Source organism: Lepidochelys kempii, chromosome 20, assembly GCF_965140265.1.
Source record: "Lepidochelys kempii isolate rLepKem1 chromosome 20, rLepKem1.hap2, whole genome shotgun sequence".
Lineage (NCBI taxonomy): Eukaryota > Metazoa > Chordata > Testudines > Cheloniidae > Lepidochelys > Lepidochelys kempii.
This window is the reverse complement of record NC_133275.1, coordinates 6,775,411-6,786,850: the sequence shown is the minus strand read 5'-3', so window position 1 is coordinate 6,786,850 and position 11,440 is coordinate 6,775,411.

Sequence of the window (11,440 nt, the reverse complement as noted above, 5' to 3'; positions counted from 1 at the left end):
GGCCTGATTTCCTGCCACTTACGGCTGAGGTACTTTCGTTGGACCTGATTCTCCGCTACCGTGTTCCATTGATAGCAGCTGCTCAGAATGAGCGCGAAGCAGGGGTTAGATGCCTCCCAAAGCTGTGAACCACCTTGTAAATGATACAACCCAGCCAGCTGCAGAGCTGGTTGGGTTATGCAACTCGCGCACTATCTGTTGGTCAGTGTTGAGGTCAAGCGTTTAATGGGTTCTTGTCAGTGGTGCTGTAGGCATGAGCTAATGCTGTTTGGGCAACTAACTCCTAGTGTCACCTGTTTTGGAACAGGTTTCAGAGGAGCAGCCGTGTTAGTCTGTATCCGCAAAAAGAAAAGGAGGACTTGTGGCACCTTAGAGACTAAGAAATTTATTTGAGCATAAGCTTTCGTGAAGTGAGCTGTAGCTCACGAAAGCTCATGCTCAAATAAATTTCTTAGTCTCTAAGGTGCCACAAGTCCTCCTGTTCTTTTTGTTTTGGAACAGTGCACCTGCTGTCCTAGTTGGTCTGGATGGGAAACTTTGGCAGCAAATCGCATGCCCTGTAGCGCATTGCACAAGTTTACACCAGGCAGTAACTTTTGCTCTGAGTCAGTGCACTTCCCCTTGAGGGGGACAGAGGAATTATCTTCTTGCTTGCAGAGTTTACATGTGTGTGTCTGAGAGAGAGAGAGAGAAAGAGAAAATTCCAAACAAAAGCTCTCAGGAGAGTATTTAATCCTCTTTGTTTGTGATACATAATCTGATTCATCCTAGTTTTAATTCCCAGGGCCAAATTCCATGCTGGTGTTTCACACCCTAGGCAGCGCTGGTGAATCTGGTTCTTCCAGGGCAATTTTGATGGTGTTAACACCTCCATGCACACATAGGATCTCGTGCCGTCGCTTACCCCTGTGGAAAGCACGAACACTTTGCCCAGGTCGGAATGACTAACACCAGGTGCAGTGGAAAATTGGGCCCCGCACACTCAAGGACCTGATTGTGATCTTACACTGTTCTCACACTCACATAACCCCCATAGACATGGTTGGAGTAACTGAATTCCTGATGACATTGGTGTAAGAAAGATTGTCATTATTAACCCTGTGCCTGTCAGAGATCAAATCCACCCTACGCTGCTGCCAACATCAGCCCTTCAATTTGATACAAGGATGCAGGCTGGGAACGGAGCAGTATGAAGGAATTTTGCCTCTTTCCTTCCTGCTTTGAAAAAGTCTCCTTTCTTAGATAATATCCTAGAATCATAGAAATGCAGGGCTGGAAGGGACCTTGAGAGGTCGTCCAGTCCAGTCCCCTGCACTGAGGCAGGACCAAGCATACCTAGATCACCCCGACAGCCAACCTATTCTTCAAAATCTCCAATGACAGGGATTACATAACCTCCCTTGGAAACCTGTTCTAGGACTTAACTACTGGTACAGTTGGAAAGTTTTCCCTAATATCTAATTTACATTTCCCTTGCTGCAGATTAAGTCCACTACTTCTTTATGGGTGCTCCACCCCCCGGCTCCGCCCCTACTTCGCCCTTCGCCCAAGGTCCCACCCTCGCTCCACCTCTTCCCATCCCAGCTCCGTCCCCTCTACCAAGCACCTCCAGCCCACCGTCGGACAGCTGATCGGCAGGTGGCTGGTGAGTGTTGAGCCTATGGAATAATTGATCACTGTCTGCTGTATAACAACCCTTGAAATATTTGAAGGCTGTTATCAGGTCCCGTCTCAGTTTTCTCTTCTCAAGACTAAACTTGCCCAGTTTTTTTTAACCTTTCCTCACGGGTCAGGTTTTCTAAACCTTTCACCATTTTTGTGGCTCTGCTCTGGAGTCTCTCCAATTTGTCTACATCGTTCCTAAAGAGCAGTGCCAAGAACTGGACTCAGGACTCCAGCTAAGGCATCCTCGGTGCTGAGTTACCAGGGCAAACGCAGCAAATTGTCTCTCCCTTCCCCCTGCAACTTGCCCATGAACATTCCTTCAGACTTTTAAGCAAAAAATTTGCGTTGACGGTTTTGATCTGCAAAAGATCTCGGCGCTCACAATTGGGCCGAGATTTTCAGGAGAGCTCAGCTCCCGTTTAGGCAGCAGAATGGGTATAGTTATCATTCCTATTGCTGTTGGACCTCCTAAGGGGCTAAATCCTGGACCAGGACACCGATGTGCCAGGCACTGTACAAACACAAACACTACTGTAAATGGTGGAGTCTCTGTAACTTGAAGTCTTTAAACCATGATTTGAGGACTTCAGTAATTCAGCCAGAGGTGAGCGGTCTATTCCAGGCGTGGGTGGGTGAGGTTCTGTGGCCTGTGATACACAGGAAGTCAGAGTAGATGATCATGATGGTCCCTTCTGACCTTAAGGTCTATGAGATTCTCTAAAGTGTCCCACATGTTGGGGGCTAAGTCTTTTTGAAACTCAAGTTTCAAATGCCTTTACACCGCTTTAAACGTGCGGGGTCAATTGGTGTAAACTGGCACAGCGCCATTGAGTTCAGTGGAGCTACACCCGTTTACACCAGATGAAGATAAGGCAGATTGGTTCTGGTTACCTATTGTGTTAGCTTCGTATTTATCCTGGTGTAACTCCATTCATTTCAACTGAGCCTGGAGTAACACTAGAGTAACACAGTGTTGTATCACGCCCATAAAGTACCATAGAAATGCAATTATCCTCAGCTGGTGTAAAGCAGTGTTACTTTCTTGACTTCAATGGAGCAATGCCAATTTAGACCAGCTTTGGATCTGGCACATTATGCAATCTGATTAATTAATTAAAACATATATGCATTGGGCTGGACCCTCAGCTGGTATAAATCAACATGGATTCACTGAAGACAGTGGGTCAGATTCCCAACTGGTGTAATTTGCCGTAGATCCACTGACGTCAATAATTAAAGATCTTTATTTTCAGAAAGACTAGTAATTTTTGGGTGCCTTGAATTTTCAGCTCTCTTCTCGAGACACCTGATTTTCAGAAAGCACCAAACCAAGGGTGCCCAACTTTCAAGACCTCATCACAAGTCTTGTGATTTTTAGCATTTTTCTTAAAGCTTCAGCTGCCGGAATCATGATATTGCATGAAAAATCGCAGCTTTCATTTGAAAAAGAAAACCCCATATTTTTAAGCCCGTCTCGTGTTTTCTGGAGACCTGACTCGTGATTTTTGAATGTTTGGGGTTGGCAAAAAAGGAAGGCCCTTTAAGGTGTCTTGTGTTAGGCATCCAAAAATAGAGGAACCCTAAATCGCTAGGGGAACCTATGGTAAAGTCTTCCAGGAGATAGTCTGCACTGAAATGAACTCAAAATGACTGCCTGTCTCTGCACCCTTCATGGAGATTTAAAGGTGTAGGACACAGAAGGAAATATATAATTAGTTACACCCAAGAGAGTCACTCACAAAAAGGAAGGAAAACCCAGGAAGGGAAAACTCACTGCTTACAAACAGATGTTTAAGGATCTTGCGACATGCAGCACCTTGCTGGGTCCCAAGGTGGACTCCTTAATGAGTCACTTCAGTGAGCACCATTCAGCTGCACCGTTCATCTGCACATACCGGACAAACAGTTACCGAGGCAGCAGCCACAACACAAGGTATAAACAGCCGGTGAGGATCTGGCCCAGAGACAATATTCACTGGTAGCTTCGTAGGGTGACATTTTCAAAGGCACCAGTAGCACTTGAGTGCCTAACGCCCACTGGCGTTGTGTCATTGAGACGCTCCTTGTTTATTTAGAGGCTTTGCTGTGGCGTTGTTCAGTGTAATATCCAGGAATCCCAGAAACTTTAATGGATGAAGCCTCCTGAGCTTCCTTGTTTCACGATGCCCATTCTACAGAAGGGGGAAACCGAGGCAGGGAGGTACTTGCCCGAGGTCACACAGTATCGTGATCTGCTGGCTAGTCGTGTGCCCCAATTGGATGACTCTCCTACCTCACCCATGCGCCACTGTATACATGCAATCATATTACACTGTTTATATAAACACTTTATGCTCTACGCACCCTGGCATCCACCCAGCTGTGCAGGTGTATTCTACAGGACGTATCTGGACTTGCACAATTGCACATTACTTCAGAGCCAGACCGGAGGCCTTTCTGGAAGAGACGCTGTAGCCAAACACAAGTTACTGGGCTCAACACAGGGGTGAAATTTTGTGACCTGTGATTCACAAGAGGTCAGACTGACTCAGTGGTCACCAACCGGTCAATCACAATCGACTGGGAGATCCTAGAGGATCTCCCAGTTGATCGCAATCTCTGGTGGTGCAGTGGGGCTGCTGCTAAGTCAGGCTCCCTGCCTACCCCGGCCCCACACCACTCCCAGAAGGGGCTGACATGCCCCTGGGCAAGTGGCTATGTGTGCTGCCATCTCTGCAAGCACCACCCCTCAGCTCCCATTGGCCACAGCTCCCCGTTCCCGGCCAATGGGAGCTGCGGGGGTGGTGCTTGCAGAGATGGCAGCAGACGGAGCCACGTGCCCCCCGTCCCGTCCAGGGGCCGCAGGGGCACGTCGGCCCCTTCTGGGAGTGGTGTGGGGCCGGGGTAGGCAGGGAGCCTAACTTAGCAGCAGCCACGCTCCACCACCAACCGGGAGCCGCCAGAGGTAAGTGGTGGGAGGACTCACCCCAACCCTCATCCCTGACCCCATTCCCAGAGCCAGCACCCTGTACCCCCTCCTGCACCCCAACCCCCTGCCCCAGCCTGGAGCCCCCTGCTGCACCCAAACTCCCTCCCAGAGCTTGCGCCTCTCCCCCCCCCGCACCCCAACCCCCTGCCCCAGGCTCAGCCTAGAGCCCCCTCCCACACCGCGAACCCCTTGCCCAGCCCAGAGCCCACAACCCCTCCCAAATCCCAACCCCCTACCAAAGCCTGGTGAAAGTGAGTGAGGGTGGGGGAGAGCGAGCGACAGAGAGAGGTGGGGATGGAGTGAGTGGGGCAGGGCTTTGGGGAAGGGGCGGGGCCTCAGGGAAGAGGCGGGGTAGATCCTGGGTTGCCCTTACATTCAAAAAGTGATCTTGGGTGTGAAAAGGTTGGAGACCACTGGTGATCCAATGGTCACGTCTGGCCTTAAAATCTATTTCCAGCATGCTGTGGCGTAGACCTCGCAGAGAGTCTGTGCCCCCTTGCATGGATCTGGCCCCATCACTGCATGCGCCTGTTCAAACTGTAGTGCAGACAGTTGCAGATGAGCTGTTGCAGCTGTTCCCCATAACCCATCTGTAGCATCCCCCCAGGGCAAGAAGGCCATCGGCCCCTGAAGGTATGTCTACATTGCCATGAAAGCCCTGGGTTAGTAGAACTCGAGTTAGCAGGCCCTGGGTTTGTTACACTAGGGCTTGAGTGTCTACACTCATTTGTAAACCTAGGTTAGGAATTTATAGAATCATAGAAGATCAGGGTTGGAAGAGACCTCAGGAGGTCATCTAGTCCAACCCTCTGCTCAAAGCAGGACCAACCCCAACTAAATAATCCCAGCCAGGGCTTTCTCAAGCCAGGCCTTAAAAACCTCGAAGGAATTGTTGCATTCTGAGTCCCAACCTGGGACTGCAGCATCTACACTGCATTATGTGGGCCTAAATCCAACCACCCCAATCCCAGACTTCCTAGCGCCCTCCCAAAACATGGCCTCTCTAGCCCTTGGCTCATGGTGCAATGTGGGAAAACTCAACCAACCAGAGGACAAAGGAAGTCGGCTTGTGGGGTACTCATGGTGGACTCCCAAAGCATGAGTCCAGCGAGGCTGTGTCTACACTGCAAAGCAACAGGGTTTGAAGCCTGCATCCCGGCTTGACTCAGGCTCAGACTCTGCACCCCAGATCTGAGCCCTAGGTTAGCGTGATTTGTGTGTAGATGGTAGGGGGGATTAGGTTTGAGTTCAAATCCTGGGTTTACACTGCAGTGTAGACATGCCCTGAGTCATTTGCTGTTGGGTTGTTTATTGTACACAGGGATTGTGGGTAATACCAGGAGGGGAGCTGCTTGTGTTAGCCATGTCATGATTAGCGCCTATTTTCAGACGCCTTTGGGAAGGCTGTGATTAATTACATGTTTTGTCTTTCGTTAAGGAAAGGCCTGGGTGTTGGTATATTAAAACTCCTTATGTATTATTACTGGCCCCCTTCTCATCCCACTCACACAGCCTAATTTTCCACTGTAAGGTGGTGTCATTGGCACCCGCGATCGGGTGGCACATCACCCCTCCCTTTACACAGCTGTAAATAGCATCACAAAGTGCAGAGCAGTGGATACTCAGACCCATGCGGCCAAATGTAAGGGAGCAGTATGACTGCTCAGAGCTCCGGTACGAAACTGCAGAAAAACATGAGTGTCTCTGGATTAAGTTTAGAAGTGTGAGCATCAAGAGTGATGTAGTGGTGGGAGTCTGCTATAGACCACCGGACCAGGGGGATGAGGTGGATGAGGCTTTCTTCCGGCAGCTCGCAGAAGCTACTAGATCGCACGCCCTGGTTCTCATGGGTGACTTTAATTTTCCTAATATCTGCTGGGAGAGCAATACAGCGGTGCATAGACAATCCAGGAAGTTTTTGGAAAGCGTAGGGGACAATTTCCTGGTGCAAGTGCTAGAGGAGCCAACTGGGGGGAGCTTTTCTTGACCTGCTGCTCACAAACCGGGTAGAATTAGTGGGGGAAGCAAAAGTGGATGGGAATCTGGGAGGCAGTGACCATGAGTTGGTTGAGTTCAGGATCCTGACACAGGGAAGAAAGGTAAGCAGCAGGATACGGATCCTGGACTTCAGGAAAGCAGACTTCGACTCCCTCAGGGAATGGATGGGTAGGATCCCCTGGGGCACTAACATGAAGGGGAAAGGAGTCCAGGAGAGCTGGCTGTATTTCAAGGAATCCCTGTTGAGGTGACAGGGACAAACCATCCCGATGTGTCGAAAGAATAGTAAATATGGCAGGCAACCAGCTTGGCTTAACGGTGAAATCCTAGCGGATCTTAAACATAAAAAAGAAGCTTACAAGAAGTGGAAGGTTGGACATATGACCAGGGAAGAGTATAAAAATATTGCTCGGGCATGTAGGAATGAAATCAGGAAGGCCAAATCGCACCTGGAGCTGCAGCTAGCGAGAGATGTCAAGAGTAACAAGAAGGGTTTCTTCAGGTATGTTGGCAACAAGAAGAAAGCCAAGGAAAGTGTGGGCCCCTTAATGAATGAGGGAGGCAACCTAGTGACAGAGGATGTGGAAAAAGCTAATGTACTCAATGCTTTTTTTGCCTCTGTCTTCACTAACAAGGTCAGCTCCCAGACTGCTGCGCTGGGCATCACAACATGGGGAATAGATGGCCAGCCCTCTGTGGAGAAAGAGGTGGTTCGGGACTATTTAGAAAAGCTGGACGTGCACAAGTCCATGGGGCCGGACGAGTTGCATCCAAGAGTGCTAAAGGAATTGGCGGCTGTGATTGCAGAGCCATTGGCCATTATCTTTGAAAACTCGTGGCGAATGGGGGAAGTCCCAGATGACTGGAAAAAGGCTAATGTAGTGCCAATCTTTAAAAAAGGGAAGAAGGAGGATCCTGGGAACTACAGGCCAGTCAGCCTCACCTCAGTCCCTGGAAAAATCATGGAGCAGGTCCTCAAAGAATCAATCCTGAAGCACTTACATGAGAGGAAAGTGATCAGGAACAGTCAGCATGGATTCACCAAGGGAAAGTCATGCCTGACTAATCTAATCGCCTTCTATGATGAGATTACTGGTTCTGTGGATGAAGGGAAAGCAGTGGATGTATTGTTTCTTGACTTTAGCAAAGCTTTTGACACGGTCTCCCACAGTATTCTTGTCAGCAAGTTAAAGAAGTATGGGCTGGATGAATGCACTATAAGGTGGGTAGAAAGTTGGCTAGATTGTCGGGCTCAACGGGTAGTGATCAATGGCTCCATGTCTAGTTGGCAGCCGGTGTCAAGTGGAGTGCCCCAGGGGTCGGTCCTGGGGCCGGTTTTGTTCAATATCTTCATAAATGATCTGGAGGATGGTGTGGATTGCACTCTCAGCAAATTTGCGGATGATACTAAACTGGGAGGAGTGGTAGATACGCTTGGAGGGCAGGGATAGGATACAGAGGGACCTAGACAAATTGGAGGATTGGGCCAAAAGAAATCTGATGAGGTTCAATAAGGATAAGTGCAGGGTCCTGCACTTAGGACGGAAGAACCCAATGGACAGCTACAGACTAGGGACCGAATGGCTAGGCAGCAGTTCTGCGGAAAAGGACCTAGGGGTGACAGTGAACGAGAAGCTGGATATGAGTCAGCAGTGTGTCCTTGTAGCCAAGAAGGCCAATGGCATTTTGGGATGTATAAGTAGGGGCATTGGCAGCAGATCGAGGGACGTGATCGTTCCCCTCTATTCGACATTGGTGAGGCCTCATCTGGAGTACTGTGTCCAGTTTTGGGCCCCACACTACAAGAAGGATGTGGATAAATTGGAGAGAGTCCAGAGAAGGGCAACAAAAATGATTAGGGGTCTGGAACACATGACTTATGAGGAGAGGATGAGGGAACTGGGATTGTTTAGGCTGCAGAAGAGAAGAATGAGGGGGGATTTGATAGCTGCTTTCAACTACCTGAGAGGTGGTTCCAGAGAGGATGGTTCTAGACTATTCTCAGTGGTAGAAGAGGACAGGGCAAGGAGTAATGGTCTCAAGTTGCAGTGGGGGAGGCTTAGGTTGGATATTAGGAAAAACTTTTTCACTAGGAGGGTGGTGAAACACTGGAATGCGTTACCTAGGGAGGTGGTAGAATCTCCTTCCTTAGAAGTTTTTAAGGTCAGGCTTGACAAAGCCCTGGCTGGGATGATTTAATTGGGGATCGGTCCTGCTTTGAGCAGGGGGTTGGACTCTATGACCGCCTGAGGTCCCTTCCAACCCTGATATTCTATGATTCTATGATTCAAATCGTTGCTTAGAAAATGAATTCAGCTAACCTGAATTAAAGCCACTTTTATTCAGAGTAAGACTGTCCACAAAGGAGTTTAATGTGCTCTACATATTCCACTTTAAATTCACACCTTTAGTTAATTTGGATTAATTTTCCTGAGCGTCCCCATGTAGACAAGCCCTAAGAGTCTGCCGGAGATAGGGACCATTTTGTGCACAGCTCCACTGCAGCCTGTTGCAGAGGCAAACACACTGTGCTCTCTCCCACAGACTTTAATCTCTTCTTTATTATTTTTCTTACTCTAAAATAGAAGCCATCTGTATTGAAAGTGTAAGGTTTGCTCAAAACATAAGAATTCTGGCCATATGGATGGGATCTAAAAGATGGCAAATGAGAAAAAACAAAGTTTCCAGGAGAGAGCATGGGTGGTGTCTTGTGTACCCAGTCTGCATCAGAACTGTATGCAGCTGCAAATCCAGAGGCAATCTACGAATCAAACACAAGAGAAGAAAGCTGCCTCTGAAGTGTTCTTTGAATGAATGGAGCCACAAGAACCCTATGGTGTGCTCTGTTGATGTTTGTAGTAACTGAAGTCATGGTGCAATGAGGGTCTGTTACATATGCCCACTCTGCAGAGCCTGGATTTGCTCAAACTGTAGTAAGCCATTTTTTTTTTTTTTAATCTCTGGGGGTCCCTGGTTCAAGCCCCAGTGTGTTCTGATCTGAGCCAACTCCCACTGAATTCAAAGGGAGTCAGTTCTTTGCCTGGATCAGGCCCTCAATGACAAGGTGGTGATGTACTGCTGGTCTCTCTTTTAAAGTACGCTGTCTTGATGTACACAACTGCGAGGCTGCTAGATGCAAGAGGCAGAGGAGGGAGAGGTGCCTATTTCAAGGTGACCAAGAGAAGATGGAACTGACCCAAACAAGTTTCTCACTTACTGACAATCGTGGAGAATTTGTGGATCAAAACAGCCCCCAGCCTCCGCCCCGAGCAGGCTTAACCTGCACAACCAGCGCTTCTGCAAGAGATTCTCAGTCACGCGGAGGCTGGCCGGGGTCAAGTTACTGCAGAGCTTGCTGCTTTACAATTGGGTCTGCAGTGCGGATCTTCTCTTTCCTCCTGGCTCCGTCATCAGACACACTTATGACTGCTCTTCCTCAGCTCCATATTCACCAGCACAGCCTACTAACGGGGGCACCGGGGAACCTCCATAGGAGGGCAAACTCTAACCCATGCCTGTGTTTAATCACTAGCCAGATACTGCTCAGATGCACCATTTGGGGAAGGGATCATCATCCTACCCAGGCTATTCTGGGTATGTCTACACTGCAAAGGGTTGCAGGTAAATGCTGATTTCACCGCAGCACACGGAAACTGATCAAAAGACAGTTCCACTGGGAATAATCAAAACTCACAGATAGGCAAAATACGAGAAATGCTGCTTGAGAACGTATTAAAGTTTGATCAAAGGCTATTTGCACCTGACGTTGGCAATCGGTGTTTCAACGGCGATAACGCTTTCACTTTCCGAATCTCAGTGTCGCCTGTCATGAAATAATTGTCGTCTGACCCCTCCTATTGTCCGAGCCTCCTATCATGTCCCGAAATGGTGAAAATTTAAATCAATAAAAAAAATTGCTTAAACCCCATAATTTTGTGCAGCTGTGAAAAATGCTTAAAAATAAGAATCAATATTATCCACCGAAATGAAGAAAAAATAGAAATTTATTTCTGCCAAACCTAAACGTAAATTACTGGGCTCAATGGAGGGGTAGCTGGCTGAACTTCTATGGCCTACGCTATACAAGAGGCCAGATTAGATGACCTAATGGTCCCGTCTGGCTGTAAAATGGGCTTAAATTGCAGCAAGGGCGGTTTAGGTTGGACATTAGGAAAATCTTCCTAACTGTCAGGGTGGCTAAGCACTGGACTAAATTGCCTAGGAAGGTTGTGGAATCTCCATCATTGGGGATGTTTAAGAGCAGGTTGGACGAACACCTGTCAGGGATGGTCTAGATAATACTTAGTCCTGCCTTGAGTGCAGGGGACTGGATTAGATGACCTCTCGAGGTCCCTTCCAGTTCTATGATTCTATGAAAATTTACGAATCTGTGGTACATAAGCACCTTGTTTTCATGATGAGAATCATGTCCGTTTCCTGCCAACGCAGCCTCTCTTTCCTGCCCCCCACTCTCGACATTAACAACTCAGGTTCACACGGGGCTAGATTCACTGCTGCTTAATGCAGAGGGTTGTGTTTAGACACCAGAGTGCAGCAGCTAGCTCTTGCTGTGCAAGGACCTGCAGAAATGAGGCCGCACCTCCTTGTGCATGCCCATGTGTTTATATAAGGACTTCGTATTTACTTTGTATTTTCTCTGTTATGACTCATTCCATTTCTTCCTCTGTGTGCACGCAGAAAAGGGACTGCTCTCAGACTTGCATCGGATGGGTGGCGTGACTCAACAAAGAGAAAGATTAAGCTTGGAAACAAACAACCTGAACCTGGGCTGTTCAAATAACTGAACCA